At 32.9% G+C, this 22,241-nt stretch overlaps 1 protein-coding gene and 1 long non-coding RNA gene across 8 annotated transcripts in view; one reads left to right on the top strand and one right to left on the bottom strand.

Annotated features, from left to right (window-relative positions):
* The window catches only part of LOC141456892 (thrombospondin type-1 domain-containing protein 7A-like), a 258,640-nt gene that overhangs the window by 235,640 nt on the left and 759 nt on the right, over positions 1-22,241 (bottom strand). The window lies entirely within an intron of this gene.
* On the top strand, positions 878-16,313 carry LOC141456681 (uncharacterized). Of its 4 annotated transcripts, none has more exons than XR_012459923.1 (7): positions 878-1,237; positions 1,386-1,547; positions 4,645-4,686; positions 7,496-7,610; positions 8,240-8,403; positions 11,954-13,290; positions 15,246-16,313. It is a non-coding gene; the product is annotated as an uncharacterized lncRNA (long non-coding RNA). The 4 variants fall into 4 exon arrangements; XR_012459922.1 differs by having other exon boundaries at positions 878-1,241; positions 11,954-13,039; XR_012459920.1 differs by having other exon boundaries at positions 878-1,241.

Genomic DNA, 22,241 nt, shown 5'->3' with positions numbered 1-22,241 from the left:
TTTAAATGACTTAAATGGTTTTTCAAGCCATGGTAGAATCATAAAACGCGCTTGCGGTCTATAGTTTCAAATTCATAGGCAAAAGATATATTAAATTTAACTATAAAACAAAAATTATTTGGGTTTTAAATGATAATTAATATAAATGGGCAAGTCACTCAATTCATTCAGATTTGAAGTGAACAATCCACCTTATTGTTTTTAAGAGCTATAAATGAATTCTTAACTTTGGACAACAAAGTGACTTTCGCTACACACGTTCAGGACAAAGTAAACTCAGGCAACCTATGCAAAATATTATGTACCCGTTCATTCGAGATGCCCATAGCACTAGCAATCTCACGTACCTTCACTCTTCTGTCATCCATTACCATATCATGGATTTTATCAATGATTTCTGGAGTAGTAACCTCAACAGGGCGTCCAGAACGTTCAGCGTCACTTGTGCCCATATGGCCACTCCGAAAATTTTGAAACCACTTATAAACTGTTCTAATCGAAGGTGCAGAGTCACCATAATGTTTATCAAGCTTCTCTTTAGTCTCCTGAGGCGTTTTGCCTTTCATAAAGTAGTGTTTAATCAACACACGAAATTCTTTTTCGTCCTTTTTTTGAAAATCACTCGACTTCCTCGATTCAATCGAATGCCAAACACAAAGAAATAGACCGATCTGGCTGAAACTTGGTGAGTGTTCTTCCAAGAGATGCTACTAACTAAACATAACCTCGATACGCGCCAGTAGTGCTATCTCTCTGACTTTGCACGAACTTTTCAAACGACCCTCGTAGATGGCTCTAGTTGTATTGCATTCACCTCTTTTTCAGTTAGTACTAACCTTCAAAAGACAGCTGTTAAAATTTCATGATATTCTATTCATTAGTTTTTGAGTTATTGTGCTAAGAGTGACGCTACTTTTATTATTTTCAAAACAATGGATCAAAAACAGTTTCGTGTTTTAATTTTACACTGCTTCTTGATGGGAAAAAATACCGTTCAAGCGAAGCAATGTTATTTATTATTTTTTTATTTTATTTTTTTTGTACATATTTATGTTAAATGAAGATTTATTCTATACTGTTCTGAAAATGAATTAATGAACTTCATCATTTTGCTGTTTTTCTCAGATATAAATCCAGAAGACCATAATCAGACAAAAGTTAGCTGGATAGATACAGTGAAATCAACGGCCCCTATTTATTGCTCAACTTACCCTGAGAGGATACTCAGTCACGATATGTTGGTTGTGAAATGAATATTAACTTTTTTATTATTTTACTTTCTGTACTTTACAGTAGGCATGCTTTACAAAAGTTTCTACCATTCATTTATGGAGGACTTCGCTTGGTAAAGCTGATGTCAACTTTGTTTTTTTTTTTTTTTTCAGGCAATATTTTGGAATATCACAACAATGTTTGAAGAGAAAAAAAAATGGAGGAGTTGTTTGATCTGTGAGCTTAGAGTTCATAAACAATGTTATAAAACAAGCCAAACAATATGAAAAGAGCTCAACCAAATAACTTACAAAAAACTGAACTGAATTAAAAAGGTAACGAGTTTTTATGTGTTTGTGAACTGACTTTGCAAAAAAGTGTTTTGTATGTGGGGAGGAAAAGTATGGAAATTCCACTAATTTTTACAAACTGAACACAATTCTTTTAATGTAAAAGTATGAAAGTGGAAAAAATTTTTTTTGTTTACGAGAAAAGTTAATTCTACGAAATTTTCTGTCCTAATATTTTTACATTGATTCTGAGTTGTGCAGGTTTTTTTTTCCCCCATGCAAACATTGTTATTTTAATTCTAGGTATACAGGAGATTTTCTGTAGAATAACTTGTCCCAATTTTTGGTCTCTAACCCGTTTAATAAGGAGAATCCCATGAAGAAGGTCCTTATTAGTTCCCATTTTTTCCGCCAAAAAAACAAAAGTTAAACAAAAATGAGAATGTGTGGTTTGCGAAGATATTATCAAGTATTTTATCTTCTTTAGAACATTTTGTGTTGATTCGAATTTCCAGATTTAGATTACATTAGATTAGACAAGGGCGGCCTTAAGGCCTACGTCACTGCGACCCCTTTGGATCTATTGTGGCTCCCCTCACTTTAAAGCTCACCCTCCAGACTTGTCCTTTTAATCAGACTCCTAATTCTGGAGAGCGACTCTTGGGTAAAGCTCTCAGGCCTTGGTTTTTTCCTCCCCGAGAAGTAACATCCTTAGCCATACAAGCCCCTCACACTGGCACAACACGTGCAGTGCCGTTTCCTCCTCTTCCTGACAGAACCTGCAAAGGCTATCATCTGCCAGGTCCATGTGTTTCCTGAGCCTGCAGTGGCCCAGTTAATAGGCCTACAATTATCCTTATAGCCCCACGGCCTTGACGGATTAATTCTGCAGTCAGCTTCGGCGAATAGCCTTTAATGAACTCCTTTGCCTGTCTCTGCCCAGTGGTGGCAAGCCACCTACTCCTGAGACCTACCCTATACCCATAGGTTAATGGTCGCAGACTTAACACACTTCGGAACCCCAAAACAGGGTTCCGGGCCAACGAAGTGTCCCCGCAGAGCCTTCCCGGGCCAATAAATCTGCCACTTCGTTCCCCTTGTGTCCTGAATGACCAGGTACCCAAACTAGAAAGACCTTATTTTGGTCACTAACTTCCTTCAGGGCACCCAAACAAGCCTTGAGTTGACCTGGTATGAATCGATAGCTCGTAGAGCAGCCTGACTATTCGAGAAAATCACGACCTTAGAACTAATAATTCCTCGCACCTTAATCTCGGTAGCACAGAACCTAATTGCAGCTAGCTCAGCCTGAAAAACTGTAGCTAGTTTTCCTAGGCTAACCGAAAACCCACATTTTGGCTTCACTCCGTACACTCCCGCTCCCACACCCTCCTCCGTCTTGGAGCCTTCTGTGTACCAATTTCCAGAGTTAAAGAAATATCAGTTTTTCGGAAAGAAGTTGGACTGCCATTGATCTCTGTATCTAATAATGAAAATCCAAAAGCGGCACATTTCCAAGAACGGTGACCGGTAATTTAGTCTCAAAAGAAAGAAATTTATTGAAAAACCACTCATAACTTTCTAAACAAGCATTAAAATGAATTCAGTGAAATACTAATATATTTATATATTTTTTTACTTTTCTAGCTTTTTCGCCGATACTATTCTTTGTTCCAGATTTTTTTAATCAAATAAAAAGGACTAACAGATTTTTACTGTCTTTTCTTGTCCTTCAAATTATTTCACTTGTACTCCTCTTTAGCACAATTGAAATGATTCCCGTCATCTTTCTAGCACTTTTCAGGAGTTTTAATGCATAACAAATACTTGCAGAATCTAGTTTACTTTCAAGAAATCAGAAGGAAGTGGTAGTGAAACCCAAGAGCATTGTCTTCCAGTGGAGGCTCTGCCCTAGGGAAAGTTCCATCTGCTCCTTCTCAGTCTGGGTGTCAGTTCGCCGATCGTATATAACCCACACTGCATCCTCCCTCTGGGTGTGGGTGTGAGAGACATAAAGACTAGAGACTATCCTTACCACACAGCAGACATGTCTCTAGTAGACAAGCTTTCTGTATCTCTCCAGGGTAAGTGAAGGTAATGGAAACTGTCTGACAGCATCCCTAATGTATTGGAGAGGAGTTTGCCACCAATGAATGAAACTATAGAATTGTCAGGAGTTGTTGCACTATGAGAACATCATTAGTTTCCCAATGGATTTTGAAACAATTTAATGGGTTGCCAGGGATATTTTCTATTTTACAAAACTACAGTTTTATTTATTTATCGAACAAGTTCCCTTTTGCAATGAATGCAGTGATATTAAATAATACATTAATACAATTTTAACCAGTTAAGTGTGGAATTTAGTTTTTAAAAAAACCCCCACAGTGTGCGGAATTAAAATCAGACAATGACGTGGTATACACGTCGAACACAGGGCAAAACAACCAAAAGTTTACAATAGTCGTAATAGTCACTGCAAGCACTTTTTCTGCTTTTTCTGGGGCTTGAGATTACAGAGCATTCTGTGCTCATTCAAAATCATGCTCGTACTGAGGTTTGAACCTCTATCTAAGGTAAAAACGGCATTGCACAAGGGTTGAGAGCTTCTATTTATGTGTTATTCCCCAATCTCTAATGCGGAGACCAAACATGTACCAACCACTTATCATTTAGCTGGCTCCCACCGCAGTTCTATTGGTAAGATAAAGGAAACATCCCACCAAATAATATTCTTATTGTATTTTATTAAAATTTCGAGTTTTTATAGTTAATGGCAATTTTATATTCTTCACGAGTATACAATCGAACGCACCGTAACAGAGATTTGGTTTGTCTTGTATACACGTCAAACACACTTAACAGGTTAAAGCACAATAACAAAAAAATTACAATGTATGCATTAAAAATTTATACAAATGTTTATACATTTAAAAATTATAGATGTTTTCTTACGATCTTAATGGAGAGAACTGTTTAAATCAATTTGAACATTGAAATTGACAAATTTTCCGTTGATTTAATCCCTCGTAGGATACATGTTTTATTTTGTTTATTTCTGATCTGTTTCACATTTTCAACCATCGGCAGAGGTAATTCATCAGTTGGGTGTCAAGGAAAACTTTTACTTTTGATGTTTCAGGTGTAGGGCTACACTTACTGACTGAGCGAAAGACGTTAAATGGTATGTACTACATAGAGGATAATATATAATAAACCATTAAATAAATCTCTTCCTATGAAATTCTCCACTGGAATCATTACATAAAATAATTAAATTTTCTAGTTGGTTTTATACCAAACAGTTCATTGTAAAAACTTGGGTGAGTAAAAAAAGTTTTTAATTTAAACTTTTATTGCTTTAAAATTAAAAAACATTTACAGCTTGAGGGTTATATTTCAAAATGTATTCGACCTGATCTATAGCATGTTCTGGCGTTGCTGTAGATTCCTAGCACGGAATATTTCTTGGGATTAGAAGCAAAGAAATTCATGAACTACACTTGTAATTCCTTCTAAATTGTTGAATCACCAGTTCCGAATTAAGTGAGGTGATAAACAAAACAAATACTACGCTGATAGCAAGCAAGATCGATCCCTTAAAGTAGTAGGGATAATAGGGTCAAAGATTCTCCTGTTATAGGCTACTTTTTTTTTTGGATTACCAAAAGCTGCTTATATATTGTAGGTAATTAGAATTTCAATAACCTTCCTAAATTTAATGTTCTAAAATTTACTTATAAAATGCTTATTACCGGATGAAGATTCAATTTTGACAATCTGATTAATATTTTAAGAGAAAATAAAAGAAATTCTTCCAACAAAGTTTTCGACCGCAAGAGACGGTCTAGACTCTAGAGAAAGTAAAAACTTTAGAAAATGTAAATTAGATTTGAATTGAAAATGACTTTCCATAGTTTTGCAAAAATAAAATGCGAACTAGTTTTATTTAAAATCACAAGACCAGCATCTTAACAAAGGCATCATATGATCAATACTCGAACAAAATAGAATCAAGTAAACACCAAGAATTGAAACCGAACAAGAGAGATATTAAAATTATTTTAGAAGTAAAAACTTTTCCTCACACAATACGATAGGACAGCGTTTAGAGAAAATTCTGTTTAGTTAATTAGGTTGGAAAAAGAACAAAGAGTTTTTTGAATGTGTTTTAGTAAGAAAAAGATGGTGGAATTTTTGAGAAGGAGGCAATTATCTAAAATCTGGTTGAAGAGGTAACCAAGAAGAAAGGGACGTCATTGTGTAGGAAGGAGTTGAATCTGGTCTGAGGCGGCCAGAGTTCTGTTGGAGGAAGATGGTAAAATGAAGATTAATCTGTGAAGTGTGTTGGTCTTGAAGGTGGACAGGGCACGGAGTTTAGGCCAAGTCTGTTCATTGAGCCTTTTAAGAGAATAGATATCTTCCCCGGCTTGTCTGGTGCCAACAACTTAGCAGTGCGGCCGTTCTCCACTAAACCGCACTCGTTGGCTCCACCTAATTATTATACATGGATCCTTATAATCGCACAAATTAAATATTTCGTAGCTACCTCTAATTACTTCCTATTAACATGCCACATTATTTTACAACACAACTTCAAGGTTGCATCGTGGTAGTGTTAACTTTTTGTTTATTCATAAATTTGCTCAAATTAAAAATGACTTACATTCTTAGAGCCCAGTTAACAACGTTCTATAGTAATAAGTTCAAATAATAGATAATACGAGGTGTGGCTATTAAATAACGAGACTGATGCAGCTACAGAAGAACTATGCATGCACCAAATCCTAATGACCGACAGCTGTGCAGCGTAAAGCCTTCTCTTGCGATTACAGCGACTCACGTGTTTGTAGAGAAATCTGTCTGACCGGAACCGTCGTTGGTGTAAGAGGTGTTAGTTTCGTTTTGCCGAAAACATGATACTACACATGTAGTAGAGCAACGAATTGTCGTGAAATTTCACATGAAAACTTGATAAAACCGCTACTGAAACTTATATCTTTCATTAAAAGAAGTTTATAGCGATGAATGTTAATCACGTGCGCGAGTTTTTGAGTGGTTCAAGCGTTTCCAAGATGGCCGAAAAGACGTCGGAGATGATGACCGCCTGGGTCGCCCTTCCACGTCCAAAACGGATGAAAATATCGATTGTAATTAATCAACATTACTACCGTGAGGTGCTGGCTCAACTCCGTGAAAGAGTAAGGAAAAAACGACCCGATTTGTGGTAGAACAAGTCATTCCATCAAGACAACGCGCCGGCTCACAGTGCATTGTCTGTCAAGACGTTTCAAGCCAAGTATAACATCCCAGTTTTAAGCCATCCGCCTTATTCGCCTGTGGCCTGGCCCCATATGGCTTTTATCTGTTCCCTAAAGTCAAATCTGCATTAAAAGAAACACGATTTCAGTCCGTTGAAGCTGTAAAAGAAAAAGCGGTACGCGTCATGCAGGAGCTCACAGAAAAAGACTTCCAGAACGGTTTCGAACAATGGTAAATTCGCATGGAGCGTTTTAGGGATAGGGGAGGGGTCTATATTGAAGGTGATAATAACTAAATATGTATAAATTTAAAATAAAATGTTTTATAGCAATAGTCTCGTTATTTAATAGCCACACCTCGTAGTTCTACGATAATAAAGGCCGGAGGAAGGCGGAGGCATGCCTTAAATAACTGTCAGATAAAGAAGAGGGCGTACCCCATCGAAACGTCTGTAGGGATCAAAGATATTGCTCATTGTTACGAAGAGCTAGAAAGAGGTCCTACTTACATGATAGTGTGTGCTACTTACTGAATGGAACAAAGAAGTAGGCCCCTTTTACTTCCAAGATTATCCAATTGCACATAATTACCTTCAATTAAAAAAAAACCTAACTTCATCACTGGAAGCACCACAACTCGTAAGAAGTAGGTTTTTTTGTTTTGAGACCATCTTGTTTCTGTAGAATGAAATTTAAGTTTTTCAAAAAATTACTTGATGAAACCTATTCCAGGTAGTGAATTGGAAGAGGGTTTGAAAGCATCTACTCCTTTGCAGACACCCAAAAATCCAATTTAAAAACCCAGTGCATTCAACTGGGCATTCAACAAGGATTCAGTGGACGAGTTGTAAGCTCCAATGGGTTCATTAAAAGTATAATGTGTTATTTCCCTTTTATTGAATTCAGTTAAATTAGTCTTATTTGAAAATGCATTTTTAAAATGTTCATAATACTTATTTACTTTTAAAAAAAGTTATTCATCCAAATGAAATAAATAACTAAAAGTCTAAAGCTCGCTTTAATTGAAGTGGATGGACAGTCACTCACAAATTTTGTCACTTCAATAATTCTCCGACATAAATAACTATAATCATAATAAAAAATATTAACCAATTAATAATTTCTTGCTTGATTAGCTTTATTATAACAAATAAGTTATAGTAAAGCTTGGCTAAGCTTTACTATAACTTGTTAATTTTAGTTTGGAAGGGCTTTATTGTCCCTTTCTAAATCCATGATGTTACTGTATTAAGTTTAGTTCAAATCGGAAGTTAGTTGTCAGTCAAAGTTTCAAAGTAATCCCAGTCTTGGCAGACTCTAACACTGGATTTGTAAGTCAAGTTGATAAATTCATTTGCATATCTCATTCATATTTTTTTTTCTTTTAACGGTGTCCTTAAACATTAAAATTTCTAATTATTCATTAAATTATTGTTATCTATTATTAACCTTTCTAACTGTTATCCATTTTTTCAGACAATTGAACACTGAACAGTATTTATCTAAACTGAATTGCTTTTAATTGGCTATTTGAAATTTAAGCTTGAATAGCCAACAGATACATTGAAATAATTTCTTCCTTTGAAAGTTTTCTGTATAAAATAACAGATAGAATTCTGTGAAAAGAAGCTATTTCATTAGTAAGTATTCTTTTAATTACTGCTAGAGATTAATTAAAAAAAAAAAAAAAATTGAAGGGTTTCTGGAAAGCTTTCTTTCATTAAGTAGAAGTATTTTCATCATTCAAAAATGTCAAAATGTCAATTAAAAAAAAAACACATGAGCTTCTAAGAGGAATTTTACCTCATTCTGCAAAAAGGCTGACTGGAGTCATCATTCTATTTCTGGAAAACATCATTACTGTTGGAGCAGTTTAATCCTCTTGATAGATTTGAATTGCAGAAATGGTACTTTTTACAAAATGATCAGAAAAATGTCTGTAAAAAACTCTTTATTGTTACTGAAGTTTTAGTTTGTCCTTTGTGAGAGGGCAGAGCATAACGTTATGCGTGAAAAAGTCTAATTTTATTGATGTTAGTCTATTGGTCAAGAGCGTGGCTTTGTAAGTGGGAGATCCCCAGTTCGAATCCCGCGGACGACTACATTTTATTTCAAGAAGTATTATGGTTTTTTAAGTAATGAGAATGACTGCATACGCGGGATTCGAACTGGAGATCCCCCACTTACAAAGCCTCGCTCTTGACCACTAGACCAACACTTTGCTAAGATATTCTTACCGTAATCATAGGTCACGAAGTCTTGCATACTGGGTGCATTAAAATGATGTGATGATGGCTTTTATTTGATGATAAAACAAATTTATCCTGATTCACCCACAACTATTACATGACACATGTTTTAAAATCTTCAATTATTATTATTCTTTTACTTCGCGTCACAAATAACATTTTTTGCAGTCGGAGGACCTCCCAAAACGTGTATTTCTGGTGGAAAATTAATATTGAAAACCGATAACTAATAAATAAAATTGTAACTTTGATCTTAAATATCTCAACAAAAACTAAGTATATCAAAACGGGGTTGACGTCATTTTTCACAGTTTTTTTATGTAGTTTTCATAATCATTGTCAAAACCAGTGGTCTTTATGTAACCCCAACTAGGTTTTTGGCCGTAACTCCGCCAAAAATAAAGATACAGCATCGGGGGTGGAAAATTTGCAAATTACACTCAAAAAAACATATAGTTTAATTCGTGGATTTTTTCGAAATTCCGCTTTCTTAAAAAATTATTAGCGATTGGTGCGTTTTAAATAGATCACCCTATACAGGGTGTACACGGAGGAGTGGTCGAAACTTTGGGAGGTGATTCAGCAGCTCAAATGCAACAAAAAATATTCTATTCACTTTGGCCTGATTCTCAGTAGTGTCCAAGATAATTGCATTTTTAACTTTTCCATCCGTATTCGCATTTTTTTGCCATAAAAATGGCCGTAACATTTCTATCCTTTATCCTACAACAAATCAGCTTATTCCAAACGAAAGAAATTTTACAATTTGATCACTTTATGTAACGAGAGAGGGAGCAATATAATTCTAAAAGGGTAAATTGCCGAAAGTTTAAATTTGATTTGGTGACATCAAGGGGATGCGAATATAAGATTTTAAGTGGTGAGCGCTCGATTTATTGGGTAAGCAAAATACTGTAAGCTTCTTTGTGGCTGCGTTGCCATTTTGTTTAGAATTTTCTTAGGTTTCTGTTTACGACTATGATTTGTACTGTACAAAGATGATAGTGACGAAAAAAAAAAGAAAATGAACAAGACATAATAAGTTTATTTATTGACTGAAATTGCCAAAACATAGAATTTTATTGTTTCAGTATGATTATTTAAATGAGATAGAAAGTAGAATATTAACTATATATTGGAAGGACCGAAGGTAATCTAACAGTAAATTGGAAATAAGAAAAGAAATCGAATTTCCCATCAGGACAGTAGACAAGATTAAGGTGGCTTTTAGCCGAGAAGATGAGATGTGTGGTCGGGAGGAGGTTAGAAAGAATGAGCTGGAATTGCGGTTCTCCTGTGCGAAGGGAAACTGTGCTCAACGTTGGTCCCAACGGTCGTATTAAGATACACGCCGCTGTATTATAAATGCTTTGGACATTTTATTAGAACGCATTGCGAATTACTGCTTCGCCAGTTTTTATTTCCAGCTCATTTGTAAGCAATGCTTGAGTTTACAGCGAAGCAATTTCATTAAACATCTTTTTCTTTCTTTTTTTGTAATGAAAACTTGCTCCTTTTTTAAATGAAACTTCTTCATTTATTCATAAAATAAGTTTCGAGTAAATTATGTTCGTTTTGAATACTTACAGCGTCAAGTAAAAGCAGTGACATGTTTGTAATTAACTACAACTCTTTATTATTAACAATGAGATTGCTACCTCCAGTTATACTGTAAATCAAGGGCTTCACAAACCCGATGGCCATTTCCTAGATCCATCTGGAGTGGCTAATTTGTCCACCGAAGTTGACACACAAGTGGTGGAGATCAATAAGTTGAACAGAGTTCGCATTGTGCACTTTTCACAATTGCAAAAAAAAAAGAAAATGTCCTGATTATTTATATGTACTTATAGTCTTTGACTATTACTATTAACGAAATGTTTACTAACAACAAAATGGTGCAAAATCCACGGAAAATAAATTTTGAAATCATATTAACTAAAATAGAATAAATAAATAAATAAATTTATTGCTTATAAGTTTACAACTTTTTGCAATGAGTTGGTTAAACATAAATAAACTTCAGTGTACTACATTAAATGAGCATAATGTAAAAAAATAATAATAATATAAACATAAACAAAAATAAATGATACATTTCACTAAAAATTATTGTTATTTCAATTTTTTTTCCTTAAATTAATATACTCAACTGTGAATTTTACTTGAGCCCTAATATTACACCTGCTTTTTGCCGCTTTTCCAAAGCTTGAGTTACAAAATGGTATAAATTCTGTAACTCTAATTTAGAGTGGAAAGTCAAAAGGAAAACTATTTCCAATGTATATTTATTCAAATGCTGATACCTTAAGGGACTGTAGTAAGGGCACTCTATTAAGAAATGTTCTAACGTGTCAGATTTAAACAATGAACAGGTAAAACAGAGGTTTTCTGGCTTAAATTTAAATTTCCTCCCCATTATGAAAAAACTTGGAGATTTATTGCTAACAAGCCTTAACTGTACAAATAATCTTAAAACTGCAATGCTCATGTTAACATTAAGAAAGTGCTCCTCGATGCCTAAAACACTTACTAACCTGTAGTGAAAGTTAAACCTGGAGTTCAGAACATTATTTACATCCTTACACAAAAGGTTATTCTGAAATGAAACTTTTAAATTGGTGAGGTTGTTCTTTAGAAGGACTGGATTTTGACTGTTCCAAATATCTATGGCACCGATGCTGTACAACATATTTTTTAAACGTGAACACCAATTGTAAGGAATATTTGTATTATTATTTTCCTGAACTAATTTTAAATAACAGATTTTCTGAATTTGATTATTAGGTAATGATAACAGTTTGTGCCAGAATTTAATCATTCTATTGAATATATAACATTTTAGGTGATAACTATTTACTTCTAAGCGGATGTAACTATTAACTAAAATAGAAACTACTACTAAGATAGACTCTCAAAATTAAACCAATTATTTTTGCAGGAAACGCTGTATGAAGCGGATCAAAAAAAAGAGCGAAGAGAATCACGACGCCTTTAAGAAATGAGCCATCATAAATGTATGAGCTGAGGCAAAAGAATGCTAGGAAATAATGGAATATGAATCTGTAGCTGTAACAATTAACTAGATTGGAAAAGCAGTTAAAGAACAATGTGCGCAGCTCTAATTCTGTAAGCAGTTGTGAGGTTTTATCTTCTTAGAAAGCTTCTAAAGAGTTTGATGGCAAAAGTGATACTTCTGAAGCTTTATGAAGGTAAAGGATACAAAATTATAGAATACAAAGAATTGAAAAATAAAATAGATATAAATGAAACTACAAAAAATGAATATATGTATATGAAGATAATAAAGAAACAGTAAAGTATGATGGCAAAGAGGAAAGAGTAGGGGAAGAAGATGATAAAGAGTATTCATCAAAGAAAATGAAGAAAAACATTTGGGAAAACTGGAACTATAGAATTCATACAAGAAGGAAAAGGAAGCAAAGATGAGCAAATAAATGATGTGCACAAAGATGACATCGAGGCCAAAACTATTGGAAACAATAAGGTTATGGAGTATGCAGTGAGTTTAAGCTACAGAAACTTAAGCTTGAGAATCAATGACTGGGGAACAGTAGACACTGAATTACATTCATATTCTCAAAAGAAAGAATTATGGCTTCTTGGAGCTGGAAGAATAAAAACGGCCATATCATTAATGTATATTTTAAAATCAGATTTTAATTTATCATATTGTTTTACAAAATGTATGGACTTTTTTTAACGTGAACTAAAATATCTTTTGTTTAAATTGAGTTCTGCCTTTTACGTCTACAACTAATGAAAGATTGAATATTATTAAAAATAAGTCTTGCAACTACCAATCAACGCAATAACCAAAGGTTGCAATCTACGTATAGACCAAGAGAATATCATCGGAGATGCCCGAATATACGATTTATCATTCCCAGAATATTTTCAGCGCTCCCTCAATATTCCAAAGAGGCATCAAGAAACTTCAATTTAAAAAAAAAAAAAAAGTGATTGGTTTTATTGACATCAGTTTCAGTCACTTTTTTAAAATTTTGTACGTAAACTTTTTTAAAATTTTTAGATCATTAATTTGTTGCGGTTTAATGATACTGGGATTTGCAAAAAAAAAGAATATATGTCAGAAAGTAATATATGATAAAAGTTATTGAAATATCGGAGAATTGCTTATATGTTGTGTAAAAGACTGGAGGTTTTTCTGATTGGTTGTCTCTAAGCGTGGACTATTGAATGGAGAGCTAGAATTGACAGCCCTGCTCCAATATTTCATATCCGTGCAAGTAATTGGTAGGTTAATGGTTTTTGTTCAACTTTTTCTTTTTTTAAATGATTTTTCCTTTAATAACAGCAAAATTTAAACTTAATGATATCTGAGTTACTTTTTTTTTCTAATAATTCGTTTCATTTTTAAACGATTAAAATGGTTTAGTTGATTTCAAATTATTATAAAATATAAAACTTTTCGTTAATAGACTCGTAATTTTTTGATAATAACATGGAACAAAATTCTTTATAAAACAATAATTTGTTCCGTACAACGAAATTAATAAGGCATTGTTGTAGGGTAAAGTAGGGTGAGATAGCCACCATTTTCTTTGGAGGGTGCCTGCAAATTTTTGGTAAGGGCTAGGCTTACTTTATTATTATTTTTGGAAACCTCATACGCTCACAAACATAAGATAAGGTCAAAATTTCAGAAAAAAAGCTCAGAGAAACATTTTTTTTATTCTTACAAAAAAAAATATAGCAATTCGCCATCTATCCCCACTTGGTTGGGTGAGTTGGCCAATGTAACTTGGGAGAGATGGCCACATATTGTAAATGAAATTGCACTAGTAAAACGTAAAAATAACAGAAAAAAATGAATGGTTACTTAAAATTTACTTATTATTCTTCTTTTTAAATGCGCTTTTACTACAATTTTGGCAAGCGTATGCAAAAGAAGAGCAATTTCCGTGGAACCACTTCCGGTATATTATGCATTCCGGCATATTTTTTCTGGTCTTGTTGTAGCTTTCCCCATATCCTGTACATTCAGTTTCATCGATTTCTAAAATGGCATCACTTTCCTCGTCAAATTCGATTCCTGTTTCGTCCTCTTCATCGGAACTTGGGGAAGGTGTGAGTTTTCTTTTTCGGACAATCCTTTCTTTCAGAATTGTATCTTTGGGGGATGGTATTTTTCTTGTTGTTTTGGATTTCTTTGCAACTCTGTTTTTCACAACAGCAATGTGCTCGAGAGAAGTTAATAAAGTGACAACAGACTTGGCTCGTTTTCTTGCAGAGACGGACAGTTTGGGTGTGGGGTTAATACGATCTCAAATTTTCTTCAGTATAATTTCCGCGGTTAGTGTTCTGTCTTTTATGCTGAGTTGGCATTTTTTCTGCAGTGAATTGGAAACTGAGCCAAACTATAACAGAAAAAAAGTAAAAATAATTGGCCATCTATCCCTACTGTTGGTATGGCCATCTGCCCCGAATGCTAGAGAGAGATGGCCAACATGATAAACATAACTCTACGCGTACTTTTTGACAGTTTTAGAAGTTAGGATTCATTAATGTATACTGTACTTTCCTAATATGTAGAAAACAACACTAAAATTTCGACACATACATTCGCTGCAGCACGCAGTATGCAACTATCATAAAATTTTTTGTTGAGACGATAATGTTTTTAATCTCTGAGCTAATTAATAACGCTTTGACGCAGACCAAAATGAACTCACTGTAGTCAGACATAAAGGTTCATCACTTGAGAGGTCACGCAGCGCCGTCGGACGACATTTCGGTTAAATTTCGGCTGTTGGCCATCTCTCCCGATTGGCCATCTCACCCGACTTTACCCTAATTATATTTTTTTCACATTACTCTGGGTAACAACTTCTACCTTTCTAGCTGGTAATCTTATCACATCATCTAGATTATCAAGCATCTCCAGCCGAAACTCGATTGCATTCTTCCTTAATTCATCACTCTATCCTCTTTTTCATTTTTACAACCTTCTTCCATAGATTATGCACTTCAAGTTTGCCCACATTTCGTCTCTTTTTTTTCTTAATTTGCATCACCCTTGTCATCTTCTTCGCCGACAATTTGCTCTTTGTATTCATGCCTTCCTCTATATTTATTTTAATACGTCATCTCTCCTCCAGTTTTATTCTGACCGGTGTTTTACTTTCCATTTCTACATATTCTTCCCTCTTAACTTTTATTTCGTAATTGTCGTTTGCCTTACATTTCAGCTTTACTTCTAACCTGACAGTCACAGTTGCCACTTTATTCTTCTTACTAGACCGTTTCTTCATGTTTTTAATTTAAAGCTCTGACTAAAAGAGGAAGTCGAATAAAGCATCTGGCATTCATAGCGTTTTACGAATCTTTAAGATGCAAGGAAATTCATGTAAAATTAAAAAGATTAACATCAAACCTCTACCAAAATATTGAATAAAGTAACTTTTTTCAGAAGTTATTTATATATTTATTGTGTTTTTGCTTTATTTTTCACATTAACGAACTATTGTTTAAGAGTACTGAAATACAATAAAACCAACATATTGGTATTTATTGTTACTGTTGGCTTCTAATGCCTCAATTTACCAATATATTAATGGAAAAAAACCCAGCCATATCTTTTTCAACGTTCATTTGTTTCAAAAGACCTAGTAATATAACGGAAAGGCATTAATTTGTTAAGGTAAACTACGTATCCAATGTAACAATCCAACATAATGAACTTAAAATCATTCCGTAACCTAAAATTTAATGGATTCCTTCTCCATTTATTCCTGTAGACGTACACATCCTTCATCCCCACCTCTTGAAGTTGTCTAATTGGCGGCGATATCGATTGTAATAATTCATTCATCATTGTTTAAATTCTGACCGGTGTTTTACTTTCCATTTCTACATATTCTTCCCTCTTAACTTTTATTTCGTAATTGTCGTTTGCCTTACATTTTAGCTTTACTCCTAACCTGACAGTCACAGTTGCCACTTTATTCTTCTTACTAGACCGTTTCTTCATGTTTTTAATCTAAAGCTCTGTCACTTAAAGTTGGCTAAATTCTTCTCTTTCGGCATGATAGTACGTCTTACACCGATTTGAAGCGAAAGAGTAATATCTCAGCTTGCTAACTATTCATTCAGTTCTTTTGACAATTTCGTTAGCACTGTCTGGTACTTATAGTTAAAACGGAATTGAAATTCACATTCTAAGGTTTGGTACATATTTTAAAATTATACAATGTTTAGTCATTGAAAATATGGAACACAATTAATTATAATATGATCTATGTTGCTTGGAATAAAATAAATGCAAATTAAAAGTTACTGCTGTTATTCAGTTTTTACAAATAAAGCTTTTAAATAAGAATTTTTTACAAAAGAACGAAAAGCCAAATACATACAATATTATGTATACATTAAACCATATATCCTTTCCAAGTTTATGTTTTGTCAATAAAGTACCATATGAGACTTAATAGTTATGTATAACCTTAGTTATTATATAATCTAAAGTTACTTTAGACAAAGTTCAAATCCAGTAGCGAGTAATGTCAGCTCTAATAGAGCCTACATCAAACCACTAAGCTTCATCAAGCAATGGTAGAAGAGATCCCTGGTGTAGTAATAACTTGCCATGAAACTTGCCTTAATGGAAACTGAATATTCAAGTTACTTTCCCAAATTACCTTATAAATGAAACAATTTCTGGGACAATTTTATTTTTTTTAACAAATGTTCACTCCAAATTAGTTTGCTAATCAATTCTTCTGGTTTTTTAATCTATTATTGTTTTTAAAAAGATACGACAAACAACATACGTCATTTTTTCTCCAAGAAATTATTAAATTAAAAAAAGAACTAGGCAGTTGAAAAATAAATTAAAATTGATAACTAGGTGATCAATAAAGTCGAAGTTTCAAATTTTCATCTATTTCCATAGACCACAGTTTGTACAAGAATGAACTAAAAATATTTCTGATAAAACATACCGTTCTCAATGCTCAATCTGAAGGAAAAAGTCTTTGATTAACACTACGCTCCTTTTGTAAATAGATTTGTGGAACAAAGAAAATTATTAGAAAAATTCTTAAAGAAATGAAGAATAAATTACCTATAAAAAAGAATGAGTAAAGTCTATTGTTACATTTATCGATTGATTTCAAACGAAAACATTTGTCTGAGGTAGTGATGGTGCTTGAGATCTTCATGTTTTGAAGTTTTTCGGTGTGAAGATAGTTTTGTAACAATTTCAAAGCTTGTAAACACCATTTCTAAAATAAGACGCTGCTTAAACTTCATTTTTTTCATTTTATTTGAAATTTACAAATAATTCTATTCTCTAAAGCTGGCACGAAGTAGATAAATATACTTTTTAAATTGACAAAGTGAAATCACAAAATGTCTAAGCCTTTTTAAAAAAAGAAGTAATTTAATGGAAAGTGATAAAAGGCAAAATATGGAAAAGAAGTATTTCTTTGATGCAAAAACTTCTTAGAAAGACAATGCTGCTTTACTGATTTACTGACGTAACAAAAGTCTGTTATCACTTTGAACTGTCGTTTTGCGAAGGTTAAATCCTTTAAATGTTTGGAAGCAAAGTTAATCTAGTTTCTTAATTAATCAATAAGGTTTGTCTTGCTGCAAGCAACAACTGGTACTTTTGACGACCAAAAACCTGTTGAATTTAAAAAAAGTTATCCAGAAATATGAAATTGTTAGTTTTTTTCAGGACCTTTTTTTAGTCCAGTAGGTACATATATTGAAGTTAGGGTAGGTACATCTAGAGAAAGTAAGGTAGCTCTAAATGTTTGGGAACGGAAAATCATCAGAAGAATTGATGGACCAGTGAACCAAGGAAGATTAGGCTGAACGCGGAGTTGAGAGAGCTATCAGGTGATGATAATGTCACGGAGAACGAATGGGTTCGAATCGCCAAAAAAAAAATGCTTTACTTAAAACTTAGGGTTTAACGGTTTTGGAGGGTGGACTGTACTGTTAGAGAGAGAGCGAACGCATTGTTAGGATTTTTCGATTCAAATATGGTTTTTATTTCCTCATCTAAAGTCTTCTACGTAGAAAATAGAGATGCCTTCTTGATCAAGTCTCAAGCATTCCATTTTTAGAGATCTATTAAAAATTAAGAAAAATTTTCAGAGCTCCGTAAATAAAATTTTTGTTTAAATACGTTGTTTTTACTCTGAAACTAGTCAACAAAGTGTGCAGTGTTGGACGAAAACATAGATGAAGTCAAAAACTAATTAATAATTTCGTTCTAATAATTGATAAAGAGTTCGAAACAGGTTAGGGATTCAATAAAGATAAACGCTCGCTAAGACGGATGAAATCAGCGATGTTTGAAATTGGTAGGCGATCTATTACAGTTCTAAGATTACTTTTTCCCGTTTTTTCGTTGTTGATATTGAATTATAAATCATTAATTTATCGTTTCAGAAATAATTATATCTATTTTTATATTTTCGAAGTTAACATTTAGTTACTATTAATTTGTAAATTTCCTTAATTTAATTAACTTGAACTCGGGTTATTGATATAAAAAAATTTAATTGGTTTAATTCGTTGGGTGTACTTAACAAAAAATATTTCTTTGTATTAAAAAATCAAACTAATTATTACAAAGTTAATATTTCTAGGGCTAAGTACTAAAAGTTCAATAGTCGCCAGATAATCGATGAGGATTAGGCAAACTTAATAATAGACTTTAAAATGCCCAGAAATTAATCTCTGTTTACAGCTGAATAAGGTTAGTGATGCGTTGAAAAATCTAGTATCTAGGTTATGCTTGTTTTTAGTCCACTGTTATCTAAATCTAGTTTTTTTTTTGCAAGCTTATATTTCTCTCTATTTTGCTTTTTACAGAAATGGTGTTGATTTTTGTTTTTGTATTTGTTTTTTAGCAGTGGACGAATGCTGTCGTTGTTGCATTCGTAAATTTTTATTTGCCGCATTGAATACAAATATTTCATATGTGTTTCCATGACGTGAGTAGCTTCTGCAAGATTCCTGGCATTAGGTACGATTTCCAAGCTAATTATGAGCAATGGATTTCATTTTACTTAACTATGTCTTTAGTAACATTGCTAAAGAAAAATTGTCGAATTCTCTATATCGTTTTTAATCAAGTTAAGGTAATAATCAATAAGAGTTTTGACTCTTTATCTTCTATTTTAATTAGTTGGTATAGAAATAAGGTAAGAACACTTTTTACAAATTCCTTTTTACTCTCCTCTTTTGGAATGGTTCTACAAGCGACTGCTTTCAAAGGAGTAATGCAACTTTTTTTACTTCTTAGCCAAGATTCCATCTTCTTTTTGAGTGTTAGTACCTATATAATGCATCACAAAGTAAGTGCCTCTCTTTCCCAATCTTCATGTATATTTCTTAGCCAGGATTACATATACTGTTGCTATGTGTAAAGCATATTGGGTTTTGTATAGTTCAGCTATTCTCTTTTATACCTTATCTAACTGTCGGTTAGACTATTCCCAATGGAAATTATTGCGACACATCCATTGTGCTTATTTTTCTTTTACTTTTTCAAAAAAAAATTCTTATTCTTGAGGATGTGTTCACCCAACCTTGATTCAAGATTATTTTTTACACTCTGCACAATATACTTTTTTTCCTCTTCATTCAGCTCATTTTCTTTACAATGTTCAATGTTTTTCTTAATAATGCTGAAGTAACTACAAGTTTCATTACTTCGAAGATTAAAAACAAATACTATAACCTGTTACTGACACATTTCAGAAACATTAATGAATCCATCAAGAACGTAGATGTTAAACGTTGCCCTGTACATGATAAGGACAGAAAAATGCTATTACTGTGTACAATAAATCTGTACGAAGCTATTATCACAATGGTCAATTTTCTTTCCACGTCTAGGTACGGTGGGTTTTCTCAGTTGAATTGGTCGAGAATGTAATTTCCAGCTTCCGATTAAATACCAGAATGTTATTGTGAAAACTATTTTTGTCAACAAATACTATAAAAAGGTCAAAAGATTTTAGTCAGAATTTAAGAAATATCTATTCAGAAGCCTCACAATCGGAACTGGGATACAAAGTTCTACTTAGAATTTTGAATTTTTAGATGTTTTTGGTTGAACCAGAAGTCTACTAAAACTTTTAACTGTATTTTTAATTTTACTCATTTTAGCACGCAAGTGTTTCTTATATCCCTAACAATAAGCATACAAGAAATATGTGTGCAACTTCGAATTAATATCAAAGACATTGTCCAGTACTGAGAGGAGGCACGAACTTATTTTCGAACACGATAATTTTGAATAAAAGAGGAAGTCGAATAAAGCATCTGGCATTCATAGCGTTTTACGAATCTTTAAGATGCAAGGAAATTCATCGTAAAATTAAAAAGATTAACATCAAACCTCTACCAAAATATTGAATAAAGTAACTTTTTTCAGAAGTTATTTATATATTTATTGTGTTTTTGCTTTATTTTTCACATTAACGAACTATTGTTTAAGAGAACTGAAATACAATAAAACCAACATATTGGTATTCATTGTTACTGTTGGCTTCTAATGCCTCAATTTACCAATATATTGATGGAAAAAACCCAGCCATATCTTTTTTAACGTTCATTTGTTTCAAAAGACCTAGTAATATAACGGAAATGCATTAATTTGTTAAGGTAAACTACGTATCCAATGTAACAATCCAACATAATGAAATTAAAATCATTCCGTAACCTAAAATTTAATGGATTCCTTCTCCATTTATTGCTGTAGACGTAAACATCCTTCATCCCCAACACTTGAAGTTGTCTAATTGGCCGCGATATCGATTGTAATAATTCATTCATCATTGTTTAAATTTTGAGCTTCATTATGTGGCGTTTCTGGGCCAGGTTGTTTTAATTTTTTTTTACACTGCACGTAAGCTAAGCTCATATATTGTATTTATGCGGCAGACAAACATTTAAATACCATATTTATTAGAATTAAATTATTAATTTATTTGATTAAATCTCATCTTAAGTTGAAAGCAGCAATGTGTGGTTCTTAACAGCTTATTAAATCCAAAATGATTTTCCGATAAAGCGGTATTTGTACACGATATCTAAACAGGCTAACGGTTGCCTCTCATCACTATTTGCTTCAAGTCTCACTTCTAAATTAAAATCGAAATCACAAATCTTTAAAAATGAGTATTTTTTTGTGTAATTAATAATTAAGATCATTGATGCTTATCAGTATGTTGCGGAACTCCGCATAGTATCATAGTGAAATCTAGGTTAAAAACTCTGGCTATCCTCGAAGAGTGAAGCTCCTAGAATCTAAGGAAAAGGAGCCGGAAAACCCAAGATTCGTTGCGTGGGTGTACAGCGCACTGATCACTCAATAATATTTTATTATGCAAGAAATTATTTAAAGCGATGAAATTTGTTTTGAATTTAAACTTAACATAGTTTTGTATAAGCCAAAATTAAAGCTTGGAACTCCCATATTAAGACATTAATTGTAAAATTAAAATTATTAAAAGAATAATTAAATGCTGACTAAGTATTAGTTTAAATTGTTTCCATTAGAAACAATTTACTATTTGGGTAAGCTGAATTCAGTTACACATTGTTAACTAACCATTGTTTCACTTGCATATGTGATTAACAACCAACCACCTGTAGACTAGAAATGATTTTAATCAAAAATTCAGTAAAAACTAAAATAGTAAAATAGGAAAGAGTTTAAGTATAAGGAAAGTAACATTTTGCTGCATTGATAAAAATAAGTAGATACATAATTAATATTTAAGAAGCCACGGTAGCCGAGAGAGATTAGAGGCGATATCCGCAAAGCTAATATGTATGGTACTGGATTAAATTCCCGGTCTAGGCCTTGATTTTATTTAATGGTTAATATGAGAACTTTATAGTATATTGAGTCGCCTAAGAGTAATAATGATACCTAGTTGGTTGTTGGACGTGAAGCCGACCTGAAATATAGGCACTACTAATTTCACTTAACTATAATTAATATTTAGAAGAAATAGTTTTTATGAATAGTTTTAGTCAAAAAACAAACAAACAATAATAAGAAATCAGGAACTTTTCAACTATAAAATATTTATAATTAAATTAAAGTAAAATCCCAAAATGAAAAATAAAAAATAGCGCAATATTTTAATTTGCAAATGAAAGTTTGTTAAAAAATAATTTAAAACATTCTTGGTGCATCAGATATTATTATT

This window comes from Rhodnius prolixus, unplaced genomic scaffold, assembly GCF_049639745.1.
Source record: "Rhodnius prolixus isolate KJV_2025 unplaced genomic scaffold, Rpr scaffold_10, whole genome shotgun sequence".
NCBI classification, from domain to species: domain Eukaryota; kingdom Metazoa; phylum Arthropoda; class Insecta; order Hemiptera; family Reduviidae; genus Rhodnius; species Rhodnius prolixus.
This window is presented reverse-complemented; position numbering and strand designations above follow the sequence as displayed.